This window comes from Lissotriton helveticus, chromosome 5_1, assembly GCF_964261635.1.
Source record: "Lissotriton helveticus chromosome 5_1, aLisHel1.1, whole genome shotgun sequence".
NCBI classification, from domain to species: Eukaryota; Metazoa; Chordata; class Amphibia; order Caudata; family Salamandridae; genus Lissotriton; species Lissotriton helveticus.
The window spans coordinates 1,460,034,344-1,460,060,786 of record NC_136065.1 but is presented as its reverse complement, the minus strand read 5'-3'; positions in this window follow the sequence as shown (position 1 = coordinate 1,460,060,786).

Here is a 26,443-nt window from a genome sequence, read left to right as displayed (position 1 = left end):
TCAGGATTGGTGCTGGTCTGGGAATTACACCTTGTCTAGCTGGCTTCAACAACGACGTATGAAATACAGGATGAATCCGCAAGTTCTTGGGAAGTTGTAGTTTATATGTCACTGGATTCACTTGACGGATTATTGAATAATGACCAATGAATTTGGGGCGAAACATGTTCTTGTGTTTAAACTGTAAGTTCTTAGTGGATAACCGCACCTTATCTCCAGAAACATACTCTGGTCCTGCTCGATGTCGTTTCTCATACTGCTGTTTGTATTTCTCTTTACTTTGTAGCAGTCGTTTGTGAATTTTTTGATGAATGGTCTGCATGAGTTGCACTGTCTCTTGAACTGCAGGTGCGTTACTCTCTTCTTTGGGCAAATTTAAAGGAATTGTCTTTGGTAGATATCCATATAGGGCCTCAAAAGAGAAGATCCTGTAGATGAATGAGGTGATGAGTTATAGGCTATTTCAGCAAACCACAGCAAATCTAACCAAGACTCTTTGGAATCTGTTACATAACATCTCAGATATTGTTTCAAGGTTTGATTTAATCGCTCGGTTTGACCATCCGTTTGCGGATGATGACTGGTTGACATATTTGACGACATCTGTAGACATTGACACCATTGTTGCCAAAACTTGGATGAAAACTGAGAACCTCGATCCGATATCAGTACTGAAGGCAGTCCATGCAGTTTCACGATATTCTTTAGAAAGATTTGTGCCAATTGTCCTGCAGTAGGCAATCGTTTACAAGCTATGAAATGTGCATACTTCGTCAAACTGTCTACAACTACTAAGATGACTGAATGTTGATTGTTCTGCGGAAGATTTGTAATGAAATCTAAGGAGATATGTTCCCAAGGTCTGGTTGGTGTGGGTAGCACTTGTAACAAACCTTTTGGTTTACTATGATCCGTTTTAAATCTCGCACAAGTTTCACAATTTTGAGCCATTTGAGTTACATCTTTCTGCAAAGTTGGCCACCAAAATATTCTTTGTATCTTTTCTACAGTCTTTTTTGGACCAGGATGTCCTGCCATTGGATGGGAGTGTAACCAACTGAAAACAGTTCTTTGTAATTCCTCGGTTGGTAGATAAATCTGTTTTCCATGAAATGGTAGTCCCTCTTTGATAGTTCGATTCTCCTCTTTATTCTCCCATTTTTTCCATTGAGAAGGAGAGAAGTTTTCATGAATTTTCTCTAAGAATTGATCAGCTGATAACAAACAAAGTACTTTATCTGGGCTTATGATTGCTTGTGGAGCTCCTTCAAACCTGTGCAGAGAAGAATCTTTTCTAGAAAGAGCATCTGCTTTTTTGTTGTCTTGTCCTGGACGATAAGTTACTACGAAATCGTATTCTGCAAAGAACATCATCCATCTTAGTTGTCTTGGTGTCAACATCCTGGCTGAGCTCATGAATTGCAAATTTCTATGATCCGTGTAAACGGTTACCGTGAATTTTGCTCCCATTATATAGTGTCTCCATTCTTTGAATGCTTCTAGAATAGCAAGTAGTTCTTTTTCTGCGATGATATAGTTTTGTTCGGCTGAGTTCAATTTCCGAGACATGTATGCCACCGGGTGCATTTGGCCAGTTTTAGGGTGTCTTTGAGAAAGAATAGCTGCAATTGCCACATCTGAAGCATCTGCTTCAATTATGAAGGGTTCATTAACATCTGGATGCATTAAAATTGGGGCTGCTGTAAACGCTTTCTTTAGTTCCTGAAATGCATCATTTGCCTCGGAAGACCATTCGAACTTTACCTTCTTTCTCAGCAATCTAGTGATAGGGGCTACCACTGCAGAAAAGTGATCAATAAATCGACGGTAAAAATTAGCAAAACCCCAAAAACATTGCACATCCCGGACTGAAGTTGGGATAGGCCACTCCGCTACTGCTTGAATTTTTCGATCAGTCATTTTCATACCCGTTGGTGTGAGTAACACTCCTAAAAATTCTACTTCAAATACATGAAAGTCACATTTCGTTAGTTTACAATACAAATTATGTGTTTGTAGAGTCTTTAAAACTTGTTTTACATGACCTTCATGTTCTTCCACAGAGTTTGAGTAGATTAAAATATCATCGATATAGACGATAACAAACAGATCTAAAAATTCTCGTAGAACATCATTGAGAAAAAATTGGAAGGCTGCTGGGGCGTTACAAAGACCGAATGGCATTACCAAGTATTCAAACAGACCATATCGAGTTTTAAATGCAGTCTTCCACTCGTCTCCCTGCCTGATTCGTACCAAGTGATAAGCCCCTCTAAGATCAAGTTTGGTATAAATCACTGCTGTTTTGACTTGATCTAAAAGGACAGGGATTAACGGCAACGGGTATTTATTCTTGATGGTTATTTTATTCAGCGCCCTATAGTCGATGCAAGTTCTTAATTCCCCATTCGCTTTTGGGATAAAAAACAAAGGGGAGGCGGCTGGAGACTTAGAAGGACGGATAAAACCATTCTCTAAATATTGATCTAAATAGTCTCTCAAATGTTGATTTTCTTTTTCCGATAAAGCATAAATTCTACAATTTGGTACACAAGATCCTGGCATGAGATCAATCTGACAATCATAGCTTCGATGAGGTGGAAGTTTTGCTGCCTTCTCTTCACTGAACACCTCTTGATATTCTCTGTAAGCTTTGGGTAAAATTGTCTCTTTTTCTTCCGCAGTTGCTATTTTACTCACAATTGGTTCCAAGGTTTTTAAGCAAGAGGACTGACAAAACTCTGAGAGGAATACAAGTTCTCTTTTTTGCCAGTCGATTAGAGGATTATGCAAGCAGAGCCAAGGCATTCCAAGAATGAACCCATATTGAGGAGCTTGAATCACATCGAATTGCACTTCTTCCAAATGTCTTTGTTTCCTTGAGTCCTCACAAACCATAACCACCTTTGAAGTTTGCATTGTTACTGGCCCTCCGGACAAAACCTTCCCATCAACTGCTTGAACTATTTCTGGAGTCTCTTTTTTCTCACAAACGATACTTAGTCTCTGTACAGTTTCTAGATCAACAAAATTCCCAGTAGCTCCAGAGTCGATTAAAACTTCCATTTGCCAAATCTTAAGAGTTATTTGGATTTGCACAGCCAACCGGAAATGAGCTTTGTAGTTGGACAGACAAGAGTTTATGGAAGGGTAAGCGATGGTACCCAAGAGATCCCCTTCTAAACATCTCTGGCACACTAGTTTTCCGACGTTTGGTCTGTTTTTTCAAGGATTGCCACCTTGTTCGCACTTGAAGATTTAGTTTTTGGTTTCATCATGCAATCCTTTACAAAATGTCCTTTGCGACCACAGTAAAGACATTGTCCATTTTTACGTCTGTTATCCTTTTCTTCCTTAGATAATGGTTGTCTAAGGGTTCCGATCACCATTGGTTCTGAACTGGATTCAGAGTGTGACAGTTGAGTTTGAGATCTAGGTTCATTCTTCCAATTAGGTTTCTCACTCTTTCTTTTATCTGACCTTCTTTCAGAGAGCCGATGATCTAGTCGTAAGGTCAGATTAATCAAATCCGAACATGCTGTTGGTTGGGGATCAATTTGGGCAAGAACATCCTTTAACTCATCCCTCAAGCCCTGATAAAAAAGAGCAGCTCTCTTTTCTTCGGGCCAAGAAGTTTCGGCCACCAGTCTATTAAAATGAGACAAATAAGAAATAAGGTCTCTGTTCCCTTGTCTTAACTGCAATAATTCCCTATCTGCAGATAAAGTCACAGTCCGTCTATCAAACACTTTTTCAAATTCCTCTACAAAGCGTATCCAGTTATATAATAAAGCACTATCTTGTCTGACTAATGGGACCGCCCAGTTAGCGTCATCTCCGGACAGATAGGATATAAGGAACGCAATCCTGGATTGAGGAGTAGGAAAAGCTGTAGGTCTGCATGAATAATGTAACTCAATTTGTGTTAAGAAGGTTTGCACTTTAGAAGGATCTCCAGAGAAACGTTCAGGAGAAGCTAAAGGTATTTGCGGTGGTACAGTAACTGAGATATTAGTGGACGCCCTAGTACCAGTTTCCTGAACCTCGTCAGGAAGCGGTGTATTCTGAAGTTGAATATTTTCCACCCTTGCGGCCAATAACGCAGTTACATTCATGGTTTTATTTAAATCAGCTTGCATTTTTACAATTACCGCCATCAAATCATCCAAGGTGGCCATTATAGCAACTCAGACAGATCGGGAGGAAAAAAAAATTCGTGGGCTCACTATTCTGTCAGACGAGGTCTTCCTCAGGATCTGTCGAGTCGATATAAGGGCCCACCTCTCGATACCTCCAATTCTGATTGTATTAAATACACAGAATATTGAAGTGATCAAGCGGGGGGAAAAGGGTGTTGGGAAAGGAACTGCGGGGAGGGAGATCTGAAAAGGAAAAGTTAGTGCTGCAGGTTTTCTCCTAATGATTCCTGAAAACTTTTCAGCCAAAATAAAACACAATGATAAACTCTCAAAACTAAAGACTATTTAGACAATTATTCTAAAGTCATCAAAAGCAAGTGTAACCAAGAATTGGTATTTTCAGACACAAATAGCCTTTAAACAATAAGAAAAAGCTCTTTGACCCTTTGGGCGTTGTAAGTATCTTCTTACATCAGTATTACCCCTTTGCGCAATTGTAAATATTCTCTTTACAACAGAATTCAGTATTATTTCTTTGCGTCTTGTACATATCCTTTTAGCGTTTCAAATAACCTCAGCAAAATAAATTCCTTTGTCTTTTTACATTGAAATAATTACTGCAAATTAAGTTCTTTGATTCTTCACATTGAAATTACTGCAACAATAACTTGTTCTAAACCATTCTAAAGAACACAGTCTTCCTTAAAGACAAAGTCTAACTTTCCATTCCTTTTACATAAATTGCGCCAATCTTTTATATGAACAGCGTCAACCTTTCACATCAAAAGCGCCAAATTTGTACTTAAAATAATCAGGCTGATCCTACCTATAGAGTACGACCTACTCTATACATTTAGAAAAAGGGTGTGGCTGCTGGAACTCCAAAATCCTCAAGGAACTGCTACTCCAAACTTCTTTCCAGCAAACTTCAACAACGAACGCCAACCCAAAACGATCCTTCTGCAAAAAGATCCAAAGAAACTTCCAAAGCTCTTTTTCCAAGTAAGAGCATCAGGAGGAAGCTGCTACTCCATAGAAATCCCCAGAATAGTGAGCACAGGGGTCTGGGCGTGGTCGCGTACATTGACGTGATCACGCCCGGTGATTTTGCCTTACATGCGTCCATTTGAAAAGCCTACGCATCTCGCGGATGCGACCGCTTGCCAAATACCACGCATCTCGCGGACGCGTTTAAGGCTGGTTGCCGTTTCTCACGCATCTCGCGGACGCGTTTAAGGCCGGTTGCCGTTTCTCACGCATCTCGCGGACGCGTTGAGGTTGCCAAACCTCACGCATCTCGCGGACACATGTAGAATGCCAAATCTCACTCATTAGGCGGATTAAGGGGACTTGCAGAGAACTTTAGAAGCACATTACTTCATTTTGCACAATTGAACCACCATCTCCTTGAGGAGAAACCATGCACCTTACCACACAAGTGTCGTGAACATGACACATGGCATGGGGCGGGCCCTAGACCGCAAGCCGCCCTAATAATCCTGACATTCACACAATACTCGTAAGCCTTTTCAGGACTACATATAACGTAATACAAACTCAACAGATGTTAGTCATAATTCTGTACATCAAAAACCCTTACATAACGCTTTATACATAATCCTAGCTAATTCTATAGCAACCAATGCTCTGCTACCAAGCTAATTACTGATGCAGCGGTTCTCCAGAAATAATATCTAGACATGCCACCTTTAAGGTTGATGGATCCGCTAGTAAATAATTAGGCGTAGGAAAAACTCAAGACCAGCTTAATTCTCCATTTATCTATTTTTTATTAAAAGCAAATATGACATGTCTAAGTTTATTTACTTTATTTATTTCTTTATTCAAAAATCGTAATATTTATAAAGGAAAGAAAAAAATGTTATTTCAACCTGTTTATTCTATCTATTTAGGAAAGTTTCAGGAATAGACATTACATTTTGAGTTCAGAATACAAGTATTAGCAAAAGACATATAGTGCCCAAATTTCATTCTCCTAACTCCCTAACTCAAAACCCTCACCTAAAGTACGTTTCCTGTTAAAGAGAAGATTATAAGTCAGTTAGAATCTTACATCACAGGAAAAATCAGCATTCCAGCAGCATGTCTGGTAGAAATCAAGAAGAAGTGTTTTCATCACTAAAATCATCACTTTTTATTACCTTTTTCACTAACTCTGTATATCTAAAAGAGTAGCTTTTACCATAAATTCGAGTTCTGATTGGACAATTTGGGGGTGGATGAGCATCACCTCATCATCAAAATATGCATTTCCTTCCGTCAGTCAATTATCAAAAAGGTCCTTTGTTTTTGCGAGTCCGGCCGAGTCGAGTTCCTCGACTGGCAACTTTGCAGGATTTTCACACGTTCAGAACCGTTGAGATCATCACTTGGCAGCCAGCACTTTGTGGATGAGAGGCAACATATAATGGACAAATCATATATATATATTCAAAATAACAAAGTTCTTCTAATGTTAATATCTTTCTTTTATTTCGATGTATTTGCAGTATGCACAGGAACAAACCAGCCAACGAGTTTCGCCCAGACAACGGTCTTCTTCAGGGCAAAAATATCGTTGAATAGACAATAAATGTACATCGCCCCAGGCACACTGGCCGAATGAAGTACACCGTACTCGGCTCCATTTTCCACACTAGGACAGCGCGACTTGCAGATTCTTTAGCTTTGATCGTTGAGTTTTCCTGTACCCAGGATATTCTCCAATACGGACCTGATTTGACCATTTGACGTACCGCGCAGAACATCTCAACAGATACTATTGTCTATTCTACTGATATTTTTGTCCTGAAGAAGCCAGTTGTCTGGACGAAACGCGTTGGCTGGTTTGTTCCTGTGCCTACTGCAAATACATCGAAATAAAAGAAAGATATCAACATTAGAAGAACTTTGTCCTTTTGAATATGTATATATGATTTGTCCGTTATATGTTGCCTCTCATCCACAAAGTGCTATATGTATTCCATGACCTACTGGCAGCAGGTCATTTGAGGTGGGCAATATTTGCTAACAAGAGTGTGAATTAGTCTAGTAGTGCTGTCCTCTAGAACCCAGCTGCCTGCCCTATACGAGTATTATATCACTTGGCAGCCATCTATACTTCCAGGGCAACCTGTCCTTGAACTAACTTCATTCCAGCACAGTCAGCTCGCATTCAGACTCATGCTGAGGCTGCACATGCTCAGTTCATTTTTCTTTCTCAGTTTACTAAGGCAGCCATTTTCTAATAGGCCTCATGGGCCAGAATGGGAACTATCATAGAAACAAACACAAAATAGACGTTAATTAGAAATGTAGCCTTCCTGTTTACCTCCCCCCTTACTAAGGTTTTCCCTATTAGTAGCTACCTAGCAAATAAGCAACATTTAAGCGTCATATACTCATTTATCCTCCGGTTTCTGCCACAAATACGTAAACAAAAGCACATTTATGCTGCATTTTATTATTTTAAAGCTGCTTATTAGTTTACAACATGACAGAATCACACGATTAGTTAATTATGATTGCAACACATAGGCAAAATTCATTCCCACGTGTGTCTGCAATTTCTATTGTAAATTGATTAGTTATCCACACCATTCCATTAGTTCATATTATGGTTATGGAAGTGTGACTTCATAAGGGGTACACAAAATTTAGTTTCTCCACCTTGCTCCATCATCCGTGGATGAGGAGCTTGAAGGATATCCTCTTGTTGACCGGGACCCATGTGCAGGTTTCTCAGGTGGGGGGTGATGTGGCCATGTCATGGTACATCGAGGATCAGTCGTGCCGTGGAGTTTTGAATGCGTTGTAGTCGATTGATGAGCTTGGTCGGGGCTCCCGCGTAGAGGGCGTTTCCATAGTCGAGTCTGCTGCTGACGAGGGCCTGGGTGACTGTCTTTCTTGTATCTGTAGGGATCAATCAGTAGATCTTGCGGAGCATCCGGAGGGTGGTGAAGCAGGACTAGGAGACGGCGTTGACTTGCTTGGTCATTGAGAGCATTGAATCGAGGATGATTCCCAGGTTGCGTGCGTGGTCGGTGGGGGTCGGGGCTGCCCCCAGTGCAGTTGGCCACCAGGAGTCCTCCAAGGCTGATGGGTTGGAGCCGAGGATGAGGACCTCCGTCTTGTCCGAGTTCAGCTTCAGATGGCTGATCTTCATCTAGTCGGCAACTGCCTTCATTCCTTCCTAGAGGTTGGCTTTGGCGGTGATGGGGTCCTTGGTGAGGGAGAGGATCAGATGAGTGTCGTCGGCGTAGGAGATTATGTTGAGGTTGTGCTGTCGGGTGACGTGTACGAGCGGGGCCATGTAAATGTTGAACAGTGTCGGGCTGAGGGAGGATCCTTGGGGTACGCCGCAGATGATCTCGGAGGCTTCTGAATGGAACGGGGGGAGGCAGATGCTCTGGGTTCTGCCGGAGAGGAAGGAGGTGGTCCATCCAGTGCCTTGTCTCGGATCCCTGCAGCATGGAGGCATGCGCATAGTGTGCGGTGGCAGACGGTGTCGAAGGCAGCAGAGAGGTCTAGGAGGATGAGTGCTGCAGTCTACCCATTGTCTAGCAGGGTCCTGATGTCATCGGTGGCGATGATGAGGGCGGTCTCGGTGCTGTGGTTGCTGCGGAACCCTGACTGGGAAGGGTCCAGGATTCTGTTCTCTTCGAGGTAACGGGTTAGCTGTCTGCTAACGATTTTCTCGATGACCTTGGCTGGGAAGGGGAGCAGAGAGATGGGTCGTAAGTTCTTGAGGTCTGTTGGGTCTGCCTTGGGTTTTTTGAGTAGGGCATTGATCTCTGCGTGTTTCCAGCTCTTTGGGAAAGGCGTAGTCTCAAGGGAGAGATTGGCGAGCGTATGGCCAGCGGAGTGGGTGGGCGTTGTAACAATTTGTCTCAGTCCGAGGTTGGCGAGGTTATCGATCAGGGTTGTGGAATTTGGTGGAGGTCAGGGCATGCGTGCTGATGAAGTCGGCGATGGAGTCGCTGAACTGAGGGCGGGGTCCAGGGAGTCGGTAGATGATGGTTCCTCTGAGGGTGGAGTTGGGGTCTGTGTGGATCTGGAAATGCATGTGTTCGGCAGTGCTGAGCGCGTCGTCGGTGCTAGTTGAGACCCTGATGCTGTTCTTGTAGACAATGGCGATTCCTCCTCTGACTCCGTTGGTGCGGTCTCTGCGGGTGATCTTGTAGCCGTCTGGGTTGGCTATGGCGATGTCAGGTGCGGAGGGAGAGCGACCTACCTGGAAGGGTCAAGTGTCGCTCTCCTCACTGCTCAGCGGCCGGCCTATATGGGGAGGTGGGAGGGAGGAGCAGTTGGGAGGCAGGAGGTGGGGGCAGCAAATGGGCAGTTAGGGGGGCGGGCCACAGGGGACACAGCGGTGAGGGGCCACGAAGGAAACAGAAGGCAAAAGGTCACAACAATTGAGGGGAAAACGAGTGACACAGAGGCAGAAAGGTCCCAGGAAAGGGCAGATAAGGTCATAAAAACATGGGGAAATAAGTGGCTCAGAGGCAGAAAGGTCACAATAAAGGGCAGAAAAGGTCACAAAAAAACAGGGGGAAACGAGTGGCACAGAGGCTGAAAGGTCCCAAGAAAAGGCCGAAAAGGTAAAAAAAACTGGGGGAAAAGTGTGGCACAGAGACACAAAGGTCCCAAGAAATGGCAGAAAGGTCAGAAAAAATGGGGGGAAACGAGTGGCACAGAGGCACAAAGGTCACAGGAAAGGGCAGAAAGGTCACAAAAAAACGGGGTCAAATGAGTGGCACAGAAGCACAAAGCAAGAAAGGGTAGAAAAGGTCACAAAAAAAGGGGGGAAACGAGGTGCACAGAGGGCAAAAGGTCACAAGAAAGGGCAGAATGGTCACAAAAAACGGGGGAAACGAGTGGCACAGAAGGCAGAAAGGTCACAGAAATTCTGGGGCAGCTAAGCAACAGAAGGCCATTCCAGTGCCTTTTCTCGGATCCCTGCTGCATGGAGGCGTGCGCATAGTGTGCGGTGGCAGATGGTGTCGAAGGGGGCGGAGAGGTCTATGAGGATGAATGCTGCAGTCTCCCCGTTGTCTAGCAGGGTCCTGATGTAATCGGTGGCGGCGATGAGGGCGGTCTCGGTGCTGTGGTTGCTGCGGAACCCTGACTGGGAAGGGTCCAGGATTCTGTTCTCTTTGAGGTATCGGGTTAGCTGTCTGCGAACGATTTTCTTGATGACCTTGGCTGGGAAGGGGAGCAGAGAGATGGGTCGTATGTTCTTGAGGTCTGTTGGGTCTGCCTTGGTTTTTTTGAGTAGGGCGTTGATCTCTGCGTGTTTCCAGCTCTCTGGGAAGGTCGCAGTCTCAAGGGAGAGATTGATGACGTTGCATAGGTGGGGTGCGATGGAGCTACTTGCTTTGTTGAAGACGTGGTGCGGGAATGGGTCTGACGGAGAGCCCGAGAGGATTGTGCTCATGGGCTTGATGGTGTCATCGATGCTCACGCTTGTACAGGCTAGCAGGGGGACATGGTTGATGGTGTGAGGAGGGTCTGTTGTGTTGTTGTCTGTTGGGGCTGTCCGAGTGTTGAAGCTGTCGTGGATGTCTGCTATCTTGCGGTGGAAGAAGGTGGTGAGGGAGTCGGACAGGGCTTGCGACGGCGGGATGTCGTTTGTGTTGGAGCTGGGGTTGGAGAGTTCCTTCACGATGTTGAAGAGCTCCTTGCTTTCGTGTGTGTTGTTGTCGAGGCGGTCTTTAAAGGAGGTGTTCTTGGCAGCCCTGATTAGGTGGTGGTGGTTGTGGACGGCGTCCTTGTGCGCTGCGTAGCTTACCAGTGTTTGTTTACTGTGCCATTTCTTCTCTAGTTTCCTGCAGGCTTGCTTGGAATCTAGGAGTTCTGGGGTGAACCAGCTGGCCCTCTTGCTGGTGTCTCTGTGGGGGGTTTCTTCAGCAGGGCGAGGGTGTTGGCGCAGTCCTCCATCCAGCGTCTGAGGCTGTGGGCAGCGTCGTTGGTGTTGGAGGGTTCGGTGGTTGGGCTGAGAGCGAGGTTTGCGTGTAGTTGGTCTTTGGTGATTTTGCTCCAGCGGAGGCGGGGAATCTGTTGGGTGTGGTGGTGTGTGGTGGGTTTCTGGAAGGTGAAGTGGATGCAGTGGTGTTCGGTCCAGAGGAGTTCGGTGGTGTGGCTGACGTAGATGTGGAGGCTTGAGGAGAAGACGGAGTCGAGCGTGTGGCCAGCGGAGTGAGTGGGCGTTGTGACAAGTTGTCTCAGTCCAAGGTTGGCGAGGTTATCGATCAGGGTTGTGGAATTAGGTGGAGGTCAGGGCGTGCGTGCTGATGAAGTCGGCGATGGAGTCACTGAACTTAGGGCAGGGTCCAGGGGGTCAGTAGACGAGGGTTCCTCTGAGGGTGGAGTTGAGGTCTGTGTGGATCTGGAATGCATGTGTTCAGCGGTGCTGAGCGCGTTGTCGGTGCTAGTCGAGACCTTGATGCTGTTCTTGTGGATGATGACGATTCTTCCTCTGACTCCGTTGGTGCGGTCTCTGCGGGTGATCTTGTAGCCGTCTGGGATGGCTAGGGAGATGTCGGGTGCGGAGGGAGAGCGACCTCCTTGAAAGGGTCAAGGGTCGCTCTCCTCACCGCGCAGCGGCCGACCTATATGGGGAGGTGGGAGGGAGGAGCAGCTGGGAGGCGGGAAGTGGGGGCAGCAAATGGGCAGTCAGGGTGGCGGGCCGCAGGGGACACATCGGCGAGGGGCCACGAAAGAAACAGAAGGCAAAAGGCACAACAATTGAGGGGGAAACGAGTGGCACAGAAGCAGAAAGGTCCCTGGAAAGGGCAGAGGAAGTCACAAAAAACATGGGGAAACTACTGGCACAGAGGCTGAAAGGTCCCTAGAAAGGGCAGAAAAGGTCACAAAAAACGGGGGGAAACGAGTGGCACAGAGGGCAAAAGGTCACAAGAAAGGGCAGAAAGGTCACATAAAACGGGGGAAACAAGTGGCACAGAAGGCAGAAAGGTCACAGAAATTCTGGGGCCGCTAAGCAACAGAAGGCAAAAACGAGCAGAGAGACACGGGGCCACAAGGGGAGCAGAAGGAAAAACCGGGCAGAGAGACACGGGGGCAGCAAGGGGAGCAGAAGGGAAACGGGCAGAGAGACACAGGGGCAGAGAGGGAGAGGGACCTACTTGGAAGGGTCAAGGGTCGCTCTCCTCATAGCGCAGCGGCCGGCCTATATGGGGAGGCGGGAGGGAGGAGCAGCTGGGAGGCGGGAGCAGCAAAATGGGCAGTCAGGGGTGCGGGGCCTCAGGGGACGCAGCGGTGAGGGGCCACTAAAGAAACAGAAGGCAAAAAGGCACAACAATTGAGGGGGAAACAAGTGGGACAGAGGCAGAAAGGTCCAAGGAAAGGGCAGATAAGGTCACAAAAAATGTGGGGAAATGAGTGTCACAGAGGCAGAAAGGTCACAAGAAAGGGCAGAAAAGGTCACAAAAAAAACGGGGGAAACTAGTAGCACAGAGGCTGAAAGGTCCCAAGTAAGGGCAGAAAAGGTCACAAAAAACGGGGGGGAACTAGTGGCACAGAGGCATAAAGGTTCCAAGAAAAGGCAGAAAGGTCAGAAAAATGGGGGGGGGAAATGAGTGGCACAGAGGAACAAAAGTCACAAGAAAGGGCAGAAAGGTCACAAAAAAATGGGGAGAAATGAGTGGCACAGAAGCACAAAGGTCACAAGAAAGGGCAGAAAAGGTCTAAAAAAAACAGGGGGAAACGAGTGCCACAGAGGGCAAAAGGTCACAAGAAAGGGCAGAAAGGTCACAAAAAACAGGGGAAACGAGTGGCACAGAAGGCAGAAAGGTCACAGAAATTCTGGGGCAGCTAAGCAACAGAAGGCAAAAACGAGCAGAGAGACACGGGGGCCATGAGGGGAGCAGAAGGAAAAACCGGGCAGAGAGACACAGGGGCAGCGAGGGGAGCAGAAGGGAAACCGGGCAGAGAGACATGGGGGCAGCGAGGGAGAGCTACCTACTTGGAAGGGTCAATGGTCGCTCTCCTCATAGCGCAGCGGCCGGCCTATATGGGGAGGCGGGAGGGAGGAGCAGCTGGGAGGCGGGAGCAGCAAATGGGCAGTCAGGGGTGCGGGGCCTCAGGGGACGCAGCTGTGAGGGGCCACGAAAGAAACAGAAGGCAAAAAGGCACAACAATTGAGGGGGAAACAAGTGGGACAGAGGCAGAAAGGTCCAAGGAAAGGGCAGATAAGGTCACAAAAAACGTGGGGAAATGAGTGGCACAGAGGCACAAAGGTTCCAAGAAAAGGCAGAAAGGTCAGAAAAATGGGGGGAAATGAGTGGCACAGAGGAACAAAAGGTACAAGAAAGGGCAGAAAGGTCACAAAAAAACGGGGGGAAACGAGTTGCACAGAAGCACAAAGGTCACAAGAAAGGGCAGAAAAGGTCTCAAAAAAACAGGGGGAAACGAGTGCCACAGAGGGCAAAAGGACACAAGAAAGGGCAGAAAGGTCACAAAAAACAGGGGAAACGAGTGGCACAGAAGGCAGAAAGGTCACAGAAATTCTGGGGCAGCTAAGCAACAGAAGGCAAAAACGAACAGAGAGACACGGGGGCCGCGAGGGGAGAAGAAGGAAAAACCGGGCAGAGAGACATGGGGGCAGCGAGGGGAGCAGAAGGGAAACCGGGCAGAGAGACACGGGGGCAGCGAGGGAGAGCGACCAACTTGGAAGGGTCAAGGGTCGCTCTCCTCATAGCGCAGCGGCCGGCCTATATGGGGAGGCGGGAGGGAGGAGCAGCTGGGAGGTGGGAGCAGCAAATGGGCAGTCAGGGGTGTGGGCCTCAGGGGACGTAGCTGAGAGGGGCCACGAAAGAAACAGAAGGCAAAAAGGCACAACAATTGAGGTGGAAACAAGTGGGACAGAGGCAGAAATGTCCAAGGAAAGGGCAGATAAGGTCACAAAAAACGTGGGGAAATGAGTGTCACAGAGGCAGAAAGGTCACAAGAAAGGGCAGAAAAGGTCACAAAAAAAACAGGGGGAAACTAGTGGCATGGAGGCTGAAAGGTCCCAAGAAAGGGCAGAAAAGGTCACAAAAAATGGGGGGAAACGAGTGGCACAGAGGCACAAAGGTTCCAAGAAAAGGCAGAAAGGTCAGAAAAATGGGGGGAAATGAGTGGCACAGAGGAACAAAAGTCACAAGAAAGGGCAGAAAGGTCACAAAAAAACGGGGGAAGGAAACGAGTGGCACAGAAGCACAAAGGTCACAAGAAAGGGCAGAAAAGGTCACAAAAAACAGGGGGAAACGAGTGGCACAGAGGCACCAAGGTACCAAGAAAAGGCAGAAAGGTCAGAAAAAATGGGGGGAAACGAGTGGCACAGAGGAACAAAGGTCACAAGAAAGGGCAGAAAGGTCACAAAAAAACGGGGGGGAAACGAGTGGCACAGAAGCACAAAGGTCACAAGAATGGGCAGAAAAGGTCTCAATAAAACAGGGGGAAACGAGTGGTACAGAGGGCAAAAGGTCACAAGAAAGGGCAGAAAGGTCACAAAAAACAGGGGAAACGAGTGGCACAGAAGGCAGAAAGGTCACAGAAATGCTGGGGCAGCTAAGCAACAGAAGGCAAAAACGAGCAGAGAGACACGGGGGCCGCGATGGGAGCAGAAGGAAAAAGCGGGCAGAGAGACACAGGGGAGCAAGGGGAGCAGAAGGGAAACCAGGCAGAGAGACACGGGGGCAGCAAGGGAGGGAACGGGACCAGGTGGTGCTGTGCGGAGGGGGAGTGACCTACCTGGAAGGGGCAAGGGTCGCTCTCCTCACCTCGCAGCGGCCGGCTTATATGGGGAGGTGGGAGGGAGGAGCAGCTGGGAGGTGGGAGGTGGGGGCAACAAATGGGCAGTCAGGGGGGCAGGGCTGCAGGGGATGCAGTGGCGAGGGGCAACAAAGGAAACAGAAGGCAAAAGAGCACAACAATTTAGGGGGAAACAAGTGGCACAGAGGCAGAAAGGTCCCAGGAAAGGACAGATAATGAAAAACAAAGTGGGGATATGAGTGGAACAGAGGCAGAAAGGTCCAAGGAAAGGGCAGATAAGGTCACAAAAAATGTGGGGAAATGAGTGTCACAGAGGCAGAAAGGTCACAAAAAAAACAGGGGAAACTAGTAGCACAGAGGCTGAAAGGTCCCAAGTAAGGGCAGAAAAGGTCACAAAAAACGGGGGGAAACTAGTGGCACAGAGGCATAAAGGTTCCAAGAAAAGGCAGAAAGGTCAGAAAAATGGGGGGGGGAAATGAGTGGCACAGAGGAACAAAAGTCACAAGAAAGGGCAGAAAGGTCACAAAAAAATGGGGGGAAACGAGTGGCACAGAAGCACAAAGGTCACAAGAAAGGGCAGAAAAGGTCTAAAAAAAACAGGGGGAAACGAGTGCCACCGAGGGCAAAAGGTCACAAGAAAGGGCAGAAAGGTCACAAAAAACAGGGGAAACGAGTGGAACAGAAGGCAGAAAGGTCACAGAAATTCTGGGGCAGCTAAGCAACAGAAGGCAAAAACGAGCAGAGAGACACGGGGGCCATGAGGGGAGCAGAAGGAAAAACCGGGCAGAGAGACACGGGGGCAGCGAGGGGAGCAGAAGGGAAACCGGGCAGAGAGACACGGGGGCAGCGAGGGAGAGCTACCTACTTGGAAGGGTCAAGGGTCGCTCTCCTCATAGCGCAGCGGCCGGCCTATATGGGGAGGCGGGAGGGAGGAGCAGCTGGGAGGCGGGAGCAGCAAATGGGCAGTCAGGGGTGCGGGGCCTCAGGGGACGCAGCTGTGAGGGGCCACGAAAGAAACAGAAGGCAAAAAGGCACAACAATTGAGGGGGAAACAAGTGGGACAGAGGCAGAAAGGTCCAAGGAAAGGGCAGATAAGGTCACAAAAAACGTGGGGAAATGAGTGGCACAGAGGCACAAAGGTTCCAAGAAAAGGCAGAAAGGTCAGAAAAATGGGGGGAAATGAGTGGCACAGAGGAACAAAAGGTACAAGAAAGGGCAGAAAGGTCACAAAAAAACGGGGGGAAACGAGTTGCACAGAAGCACAAAGGTCACAAGAAAGGGCAGAAAAGGTCCCAAAAAAACAGGGGGAAACGAGTGCCACAGAGGGCAAAAGGACACAAGAAAGGGCAGAAAGGTCACAAAAAACAGGGGAAACGAGTGGCACAGAAGGCAGAAAGGTCACAGAAATTCTGGGGCAGCTAAGCAACAGAAGGCAAAAACGAGCAGAGAGACACGGGGGCCGCGAGGGGAGAAGAAGGAAAAACCGGGCAGAGAGACATGGGGGCAGCGAGTGGAGCAGAAGGGAAACCGGGCAGAGAGACACGGGGGCAGCGAGGGAGAGCGACCTACTTGGAAGGGTCAAGGGTCGCTCTCCTCATAGCGCAGCGGCCGGCCTATATGGGGAGGCGGGAGGGAGGAGCAGCTGGGAGGTGGGAGCAGCAAATGGGCAGTCAGGGGTGTGGGCCTCAGGGGACGCAGCTGAGAGGGGCCACGAAAGAAACAGAAGGCAAAAAGGCACAACAATTGAGGCGGAAACAAGTGGGACAGAGGCAGAAATGTCCAAGGAAAGGGCAGATAAGGTCACAAAAAACCTGGGGAAATGAGTGTCACAGAGGCAGAAAGGTCACAAGAAAGGGCAGAAAAGGTCACAAAAAAAACAGGGGGAAACTAGTGGCATGGAGGCTGAAAGGTCCCAAGAAAGGGCAGAAAAGGTCACAAAAAACAGGGGGAAACGAGTGGCACAGAGGCACCAAGGTACCAAGAAAAGGCAGAAAGGTCAGAAAAAATGGGGGGAAACGAGTGGCACAGAGGAACAAAGGTCACAAGAAAGGGCAGAAAGGTCACAAAAAAACGGGGGGGAAACGAGTGGCACAGAAGCACAAAGGTCACAAGAATGGGCAGAAAAGGTCTCAATAAAACAGGGGGAAACGAGTGGTACAGAGGGCAAAAGGTCACAAGAAAGGGCAGAAAGGTCACAAAAAACAGGGGAAACGAGTGGCACAGAAGGCAGAAAGGTCACAGAAATGCTGGGGCAGCTAAGCAACAGAAGGCAAAAACGAGCAGAGAGACACGGGGGCCGCGAAGGGAGCAGAAGGAAAAAGCGGGCAGAGAGACACAGGGGAGCAAGGGGAGCAGAAGGGAAACCAGGCAGAGAGACACGGGGGCAGCAAGGGAGGGAACGGGACCAGGTGGTGCTGTGCGGAGGGGGAGTGACCTACCTGGAAGGGGCAAGGGTCGCTCTCCTCACCTCGCAGCGGCCGGCTTATATGGGGAGGTGGGAGGGAGGAGCAGCTGGGAGGTGGGAGGTGGGGGCAACAAATGGGCAGTCAGGGGGGCAGGGCTGCAGGGGATGCAGCGGCGAGGGGCAACAAAGGAAACAGAAGGCAAAAGAGCACAACAATTTAGGGGGAAACAAGTGGCACAGAGGCAGAAAGGTCCCAGGAAAGGACAGATAATGTAAAACAAAGTGGGGATATGAGTGGAACAGAGGCAGAAAGGTCACAAGAAAGGGCAGAAAAGGTCACAAAAAAACGTGGGGAAAAGAGTGGCACAGAGGCTCAAAGGTCCCAAGAAAGGGCAGAAAAGGTCACAAAAAAAGGGGGGAAATGAGTGGCACAGATGCTAAAAGGTCACAAGAAAGGGCAGAAAGGTCACAAAGAAAAGGGGGCAAACGAGTGGCACAAAGGCACAAAGGGCAGAAAGGTCACAAAAAATGGGGGGAATCGAGTGGCACAGAGGCACAAAGGCCACAAGAAAGGGCAGAAAAGGTCACAAAAATGGGGGAAACGATTGGCACAGAAGCACAAAGGTCACAAGAAAGGGCAGAAAAGGTCACAAAAAACGGGGGGAAACGAGTGGCACAGAGGGCAAAAGGTCACAAGAAAGGGCAGAAAGGTCACAAAAAACAGGGGAAACGAGTGGCACAGAAGGCAGAAAAGTCACAGAAATGCTGGGGCAGCTAAGCACCAGAAGGCAAAAATGAGCAGAAAGACACAGGGGCCGCGAGGGGAGCAGAAGGAAAAAATGGGCAGAGAGACAATGGGGCACGAGGGGAGCAGAAGGGAAACCGGGAAGAGAGACACGGGGCAGCGAGGGAGAGCGACCCACTTGGAAGGGTCAAGGGTTGCTCCCCTCACCGCGCAGCGGCGGCCTATATGGGGAGGCGGGAGGGAGGAGCAGCTGGGAGGCGGGAGCAGCAAATGGGCAGTCAGGGGTGCGTGGCCTCAGGGGACGCAGCGGTGAGGGGCCACGAAGGAAACAGAAGGCAAAAAGGCACAACAATTGAGGGGGAAACAAGTGGCACAGAGGCAGAAATGTCCCAGGAAAGGGCAGATAAAGTCACAAAAAACGTGGGGAAATGAGTATCACAGAGGCAGAAAGGTCACAAGATAGGGCAGAAAAGGTCACAAAAAAACGGGGGTAAACTAGTGGCACAGAGGCTGAAAGGTCCCAAGACAGTCAGAAAAGGTCACAAAAACGGGGGGAAATGAGTGGCACAGAGGCACAAAGGTCCCAAGAAAGGGCAGAAAGGTCAGAAAAAATGGGGGGAAACGAGTGGCACAGAGGCACAAAGGTCACAAGAAAGGGCAGAAAGGTAACACAAAAACGGGGGGAAACAAGTGGCACAGAAGCATAAAGGTCACAAGAAAGGGCAGAAAAGGTCACTAAAAACAGGGGGAAACGAGTGGCACAGAAGGCAGAAAGGTCACAGAAACAACGGCAGCTAAACAACAGATGGCAGAAACGAGCAGAGAGACACGGGGGCCACGAGGGGAGCAGAAGGAAAAACCGGGCAGAGAGACACAGGGGGAGCAAGGGGAGCAGAAGGGAAACCAGGCAGAGAGACACGGGGGTAGCGAGGGAGAGAACGGGCACAGGTGGTGCTGTGCAGAGGTCAAACGAGTGGCGCAGAAGCACAAAGCAAGAAAGGGTAGAAAAGATCACAAAAAAATGGGGGGAAACGAGGTGCACAGAGGGCAAAAGGTCACAAGAAAGGGCAGAAAGATCACAAAAAACAGGGGAAACCAGCGGCACAGAAGGCAGAAAAGTCACAGAAATGCTGGGGCAGCTAAGCAACAGAAGGCAAAAACGGGCAGAGAGACATGGGGGCCGCAAGGGGAGCAGAAGGAAAAACCGGGCAGAAAGACATAGGGGAGCCAGGGGAGCAGAAGGGAAACCAGGCAGAGAGACATGGGGGCAGCGAGGGGCGCAGAAGGGAAACCAGGCAGAGAGACACAGGGGCAGCGAGGGAGAGACCGGGCACAGGCGGTGCTGGGCGGAGGGAGAGCGACCTACCTGGAACGGTCAATGGTCGCTCTGGGCAAAAGAGAGGAGGCAGGCGCATGCACAAGAATAACGAAGGTCCAAGGCGGATGGCAGAAGAAGAAAGCTGACTAGGCAGGGCAGTCAGCAGGGTTAGAGGTAGCACATCAGACTGGGGAGGGAGGGAGGGTGAATCCAGGGTCAAGCACACAGACTATAGAGGGCAGGAGCGAGGATAATGTCAGGATCACTCTGTCCCAGCCGCAGTCAGCATTGGGGGTGGAGCTTGATGGGTGTAAATTCCTGCTTCTGGATGGGAGGAGTTCTTGGCGTTCTAGCCTCAAAGCATTTCCTTCCCGTCCAGATACTCACTGCGTCACTTCCGGGGTCACGGAGGCTGCAGCCGTATCCACAGACGCCCGCCTCCTCGCCTTCTTGTCTCCTCTTCCACTGCAATCACTCCTAATCCTATGGTCAGGTGCACAGGTCACTCCATCACCTGATTCTGGTCGACCGCTTCTCACCATTCGGGCCATGTCATTTCCCTATCGATAATAAGCTAATGCTGATCACCTTACACAATGCAGTAATGTGCTTTGCACAAGTATGATTGGCAGATGTCTGTATGTGTGACTAGCCCGCATCTCACTTCGCTCACAGAGTTGGGGTAATTTATGAGCATCTGCATTTCCCGAAGGGGCAATCACATTTGGCACTAAATGAAGCTATGAAGTGAGATCTCCTGATGTAAGGGGAGCGTACTACGCTCTGATTCAGTACATGTGTGAGAGTTGTTACTTAAGGAATCCTTTAACTCCTGAGATTAAGGAGTACTTGTTATTTCATTTTTACTCTGGTAGTTTCCTAAGCTGCCTATATCTCAAACTCCTGCATATACAAAGATATGATATATATATTAGCCCACACTTTTTGCACCTTTTGATATTCTTTACTAGGTTGACTCCTGGTAGTCAGTCTCTATTATTTTGGGTTATATTCCTTTTCCTACATACCACATTACTGGTAAGCCTAATGTACATCACCTCATTACACTACCTGGCCCGTGCTTTTAGTAACGTTCTTTCTGTAAAGTTTAGGTAGTGCTTGGGAGTATATGCAATTGTTTTATCATTTCACCTCAGGTATGAAGTGTTTTTCTGTTATCGGTCCAAAAGGCTTTCCGCTTGTACAGAGGAACGATCACCTATAAGGTTGTATTTATTCCAACTTTATACATACACAATACAAAAAGGATTTTCCACTTATTTTGTTAATGCAGTAGCAATACAGTTTGTTGTTTAGGTCCTGAAGAAAGCCTATGGCCAACTGTCAATAAGGCGGAAACATGTCGACCGTGTTGTGAGGCAGCCTATGTGTTCAAAGCTGCTTCTGCATTATTTTTATTCAGGATTAGCAGAGATTTTTTAATTAAAGTTTTTTGTCCCTTCTAACTCCTTTTTAACTTCACTCACGTGCTGCACATATATCTCCATCACCCAAAGAATCCAACATACAATTTTGATGTCTATTACTAGGTGAACAAATGGTCTTTTTAGTACTTCCTCCTGTTGTGATCTCTGCGACCTGGTCGAATCCCAATCCACATGACTCTCCTCTGTGATCTAGAGGGGCAATGGTAGGAAGGAAGGATATCCAAATGATGACACCGACCACACTGGTAGTTGATGGAAATCCTATCTGTTCGCAAAGGTCTTTGTTTTTTTGTGCCTTTTGGTGGTAGTATTTGTTGTGTGACTTACATTTGTTGGACACAACCGGAAGAAGGGAATTAAACAGGAAGCCATTTCATTTATGTTTCAGCACCATGCATAGGTATGTTTTCGTCTTGGTAAGAGCTCAGAGTACATCATTGATAATACTTTAATTCACAGGATTTGGACGTCTCCATTGACGTGTCCATGCTGCCCAGGTCGTGCCGAGGGGTCCTTCTCTAGAGGTTTGCTGCCAGGTCATGCCGAGGGTCCTTCTGCAGTTGTCTTCTCCCCTTGTTTCCCCTCTTCCCCCTGCTCTCTTACTCTGCTTTGACGTTGTTGGACAGGCTAGTGGTAGTGGGAAGTTGGGACCTGTTCATCTGTCTCCTGCCTCTCATGCCCATGGAAATCTCAGGTGAGCCTTGATAGGTAATTGGCATGCACACAGACAACTGAGGACAGGAGTAATTGGAAAGGGGCAGGAGGATGATCAGGCAAGGCAAGTGACAGAAGCAGTCACAGCATAACGGACAGCAGAGGGAAAGTAGAAGAGGTGAGGGGGATGCACATGAACAAGGTATAGCAAGGGGGAGGAGGCACGGAAAGGGCATCAAGCTGATGAGGCAGGGCAGGTGGAAGGGCAGTGGCTGCACAATTGACCACTGATAGCAGGAGGGAAGGAGCAGGAGAACACACATGGACAACTGAGGGCAGTGAGCATAAGCAGTAAGCTGGCAAGGCAGGCTGGCATGAGGGGCAGTGGTAGCATAATGAACTGCAGACAACAGGAGACATCCAGAAACATAGATATTATGGATTAAGTTGAAATACGGGAGAAAAAGTGAACTGTAAGAAGAGATTCCAAATCTAGGACATGAATTAAGAATCCTTTTGATCAATGTTACAGAAAACCAGAGACATATGTGTTTGGAATATATATAACAACCAGGACGAGAATAAGCAGAGTAGATATATATAAATGCTGTGAAAGTAAATACTAGGCGAATTTGTTTAAAACAAAGTAAGTTAACTAAATATTTATTTAAGATAGTGAATTTAAGAAACATAAGAGCTGCTGACTATATATTGTTCTTTCTCTTACATCTCATTCCCTGACAGCAGAGAAGACTTGAGAGGTCATCAGTGATGTCATCAATGATGTCATTGAACATGTCATGAGTGATGTGATATGTAAGGTCATAAGCAGTGCATTGTGGGGGGTGTAAGTTATAGTTAGCTAGCCCTTAGAAATTCCACTTTCACATTAGGAACATCAAAACTGCTTCCCATTGTGCCCTTGTACGTGTACATGCCTACATACGCACAGGTCCCCTTAGTAAAGGATCACCTGTTCAGCTTTGGCTGGTTATAAACCATTCCCTAACCTAAAGGGTCTCAATTTTAATGAGCTACAGCAATAACACAGTGGTCTAGTTAGACTCTATAGAAGCTTAACTCAGTATTTTTAATGCACCTTGATGGCTGATCCAGCAAGGGCAGGCCTAGCTGGATCAGGTTAACCAAGGTTGCCTGCAGTACCTACAATAAGTCCTTTGATTATTTATTCAATTATGGGTAAGATTGCAGCAAATCATGAGGAAATTCCTTTTTGGACAGCCCAAAAAATGGATCTGGTTTAACAGTGTTTCCGCTTATGGAACCACAAGCCAAGCGTAGGATATTGACTGTTTACTTACCCCTTGGGATGGTTTCTTAAATAGGTGACTGTGAAACTTAGAACACAGTCTTTGTTTCTGTCTATACCATCACACATGGCACTTCGTCCATGCCAGTGTTGCTGGAGGAATTACACAGATACAGAATAAACATGGGGCAGCTGCTTAGATTTGAGAATGAAATTAATGGGAAACTTTCCGAAAGTCTCCTCTATTATTCTCTCTAACATTAAAGGCGCAAAAACATCCCTGGCTATCCATTAGCGGCACACGCAGGTTGCACCAGTCCACCAGGAACATGAGCTACCTATAGTTATTGCAGAAGTAAATACTTCTACAGGTTGCAATAATTTGTGAACCAGGGCCAGTAAATCACAACTTGGCAAATCTGATTCTGACAACGCCATGCAGAAACTGGAGTTTGTTAAAAACTATGGGATAAACCCAAACCAAAAGAAAAGGCTACGTCTAGGGGAGGTTCTCTGCCACCGGAGTTCTCTGACAGATTCTACAATTTGTGTGATCACACAAAATTGAAAACACCTGACAGGTATCAGCTCTCTGACACTGCTCCTTCTTGTTCCTTTGAGGACACATCTGAGAAACGATACGAGAGAGGTGGCGATCTGAAACGCAGACCATAAGAGTACATGAAACCAAAGAAGCACTCGCAATGCTCTGCTGGCATTAAGATAAAGAAGGAGGAGAAGCCTCCTCATTTTAAACACCAATTTCGGAAAAGTTGTTGGTTTAAGGTGAAATCAAGTGAAAGGCCGAATTTTACTTGTGTGTGTTGTCGACAAGTTTTGACTTTAACCAAAAAGTAGGTTACATACAAGGAGAACTCTCATCCTGAATAGGAGGTGGGTGCTGACTATCCTCGACACTGCGGCAGAGGTCACTATAGTGCACTGGAATCTCCAAGAGTTTTTGGCAGAAAAAGCAACTGAGCAATGCATAACAGTTTAAACCCCAACAGGCCTGTAGCCCCTTCAGACAGACTACAGAACTTGGACATACAAATTGAGGGTGAAATACAGTGCACTTTACAAAGAGCAGTGCACGAGAACAGAAAGTCTTTGACTCTTTTTAGAGTTTCTTTTAATCCTTTATTATCATTTAAAGCTATGCATTTGTCTAGAAAGACGCAGCTAACACGTTTTATTCCAATTGGCAAACTGCCACAAGAACTTCTTCAGGGCTGCACACAAAGTAACAAAAACATATATATAAGACATACAGAACCATACCACATTGACAGACTGCATATATACAATCTATTGCAATGTAATACATAACAACGAAGAAAAACATAATTGCAAAAAATTATTAATACAAGAGAATTATCACAAACAAAACTTAATGATATCACACACAGACCAAATTTGAAGATTATGTGTATACAGGGGATCTGTAGGAGAGCCAGATTTAACTTTCCTACTTAATAGGAGAAACTCATCCTGTGAGATGGGAGGGATGGCTGCCAGACTATGAATGGGAGGAGGACCATGCAAAACAGCAAGACGGGTAGTGTCCACAGGAAAAGACCTATAAATGGCTTCCATCCTCTTAACAAAAAAAGAAGCCAGGTCCTCACACAGCTGCCCAGACGTAATCACAAATTTAGAGGAGTCTTTCCTACTTTTAAGATTGTTAAGTATTTTAAAAATACACTTGGATGGATTATTGCATGGGTCACACAAGGCTCTTTTCGCAATGGATTATAGGTCCAAGTTTCACTCACACTCAAAGAGAGGACATATATACTCTTATTCCCAACCTAAGAAGGCAGCTCTATTCTCTACTCACACAGAATATTTCACAAGGGGTTATGGGTCTAGTAGTTTCCGTTAGTTTATCTTGTGAATTGTCGAAGCGCTTTCACAAAAATTGGCTGAACACATATATCTTCTAACCCAAAGTTTATCCCAAAGCATTATGGGTCTGTTAGTTTATCTTAAGAACTGTTGAACGGCTTTTGCAGAAAGCGGCTGAACACATATATCTTCTAACCTAAAATGTATTTAAATAGATTAGGAATAATATATTAACAATAGGCGATCTCATAGAAATTGAAAAAAGGGACTTGCTTAAACTCGTTTAGAGCAACCTTCTCAGAATCACCCATACTCAAACCAGCATAGCCCCTCTCCATCGCTACGCTGAGACGTACCTTGATAAGCGAGTCACAGATTCAACCGTGCGACGTCTGACATCAGATGTGCAATTCGTATAGACTTCTAGCGATCTTTATATACCCATATGATTTCAGCAAAGTAGCAACACCTGGCCAACTAATGATTGGTCCGTATGAGCGTTCGAAAAATATCGCGTCACCTCCAGCGCCATATTGGAGTAGAATTTATTGTTTCCATTAGTACAATACAAAACCACGTCGCTATCTGCGCCATACTGGAAGCACTCGTTACTACCACCAGTGTTACAATACCCTTCTACATTCCATATTGATGTTGCACCATAACCGCAACACCGTTTTTAAAAACTTCTGCATGTGAAGATAACGTGACGTCGGTAATATCCAATATCTCTAAATGTCCAACAAGAGTTGCGTCATGATTGAAGTAAAAGTTGTCATTACCAGTATCATGCGTTATATTTGTTCACGCCCTATTTGAAATAAAAATCATCATTACTGGTATAACAATGCGGCTCCATATGCCGCATTTTTGAAGTAAAAAGATATCATTACTAGTATCATGCGCCGCATTAGTCCATGCTATATTGGAAGTGAAAATCGTTGTTACTGGTTTCATAATGCGGCTCCACATGCTACATACTTATAAAGGTTGTCATTACTAGTATGATTCACTGCTACTTCTTGTGTATAATGCAAAACACACTAACAAAATTCAGAAACAACGGGATACGTGTACTCTGTCCATAAATATTTATTTAATACACATGTAACTAATGCCCTATGGATACTTATTCAATACACATATAACTATAGCCCTATGGAAGACAACTTGAATTAATCACCTAGTTGCAGAAAATTGCTGCAACTGTACTATGTGGCCCAAAAACGATAAAAAAAGTTATCATCATCATGTGAATTATAGTTAAAATAATTTAATACAACCCACCATTCAGGTTCAAGAGTCACTCATGGTCATAATGAGATGCATTTAGTTCGAGCTCACCCATTCACTGCACCTGCCAATTAGTGAAATTGTATTTGTTTCTTAAGTATACATATTATATGTGCCTACACCAAACAGAAAGATATCAATACCCACATACCTGGCTAAATTGGTATCATACGGAAAGAACAGGGAGCCAATACACCCAAACCCATACTCTCTCTACATCTGAGCTGCGGCTTAGATCTATAATAATATAAAATCTAATTTATTAAGCGCCAGTAGCAAATCTTATAGCCACAACACAAAAATATTTCATCAATGAATTACTACAAACAGAGAGACAAATTCAGAAAATAAGAGTAATTACGGTATTTCGCTGGATAATTATTACAAATAGGAGGACAAAATCAGAAAATAAAAGGGATATGTGTTCACCAGGAAAAAAGGGAAGGAAGGAAGAAAGGAACTATAGCCGAGAGTAAGAAGATGCATACTCCACAGGATAAGAAAACAAAGCCGACATATGACCAAATAACTACCAGTCAGGATTACCCAAG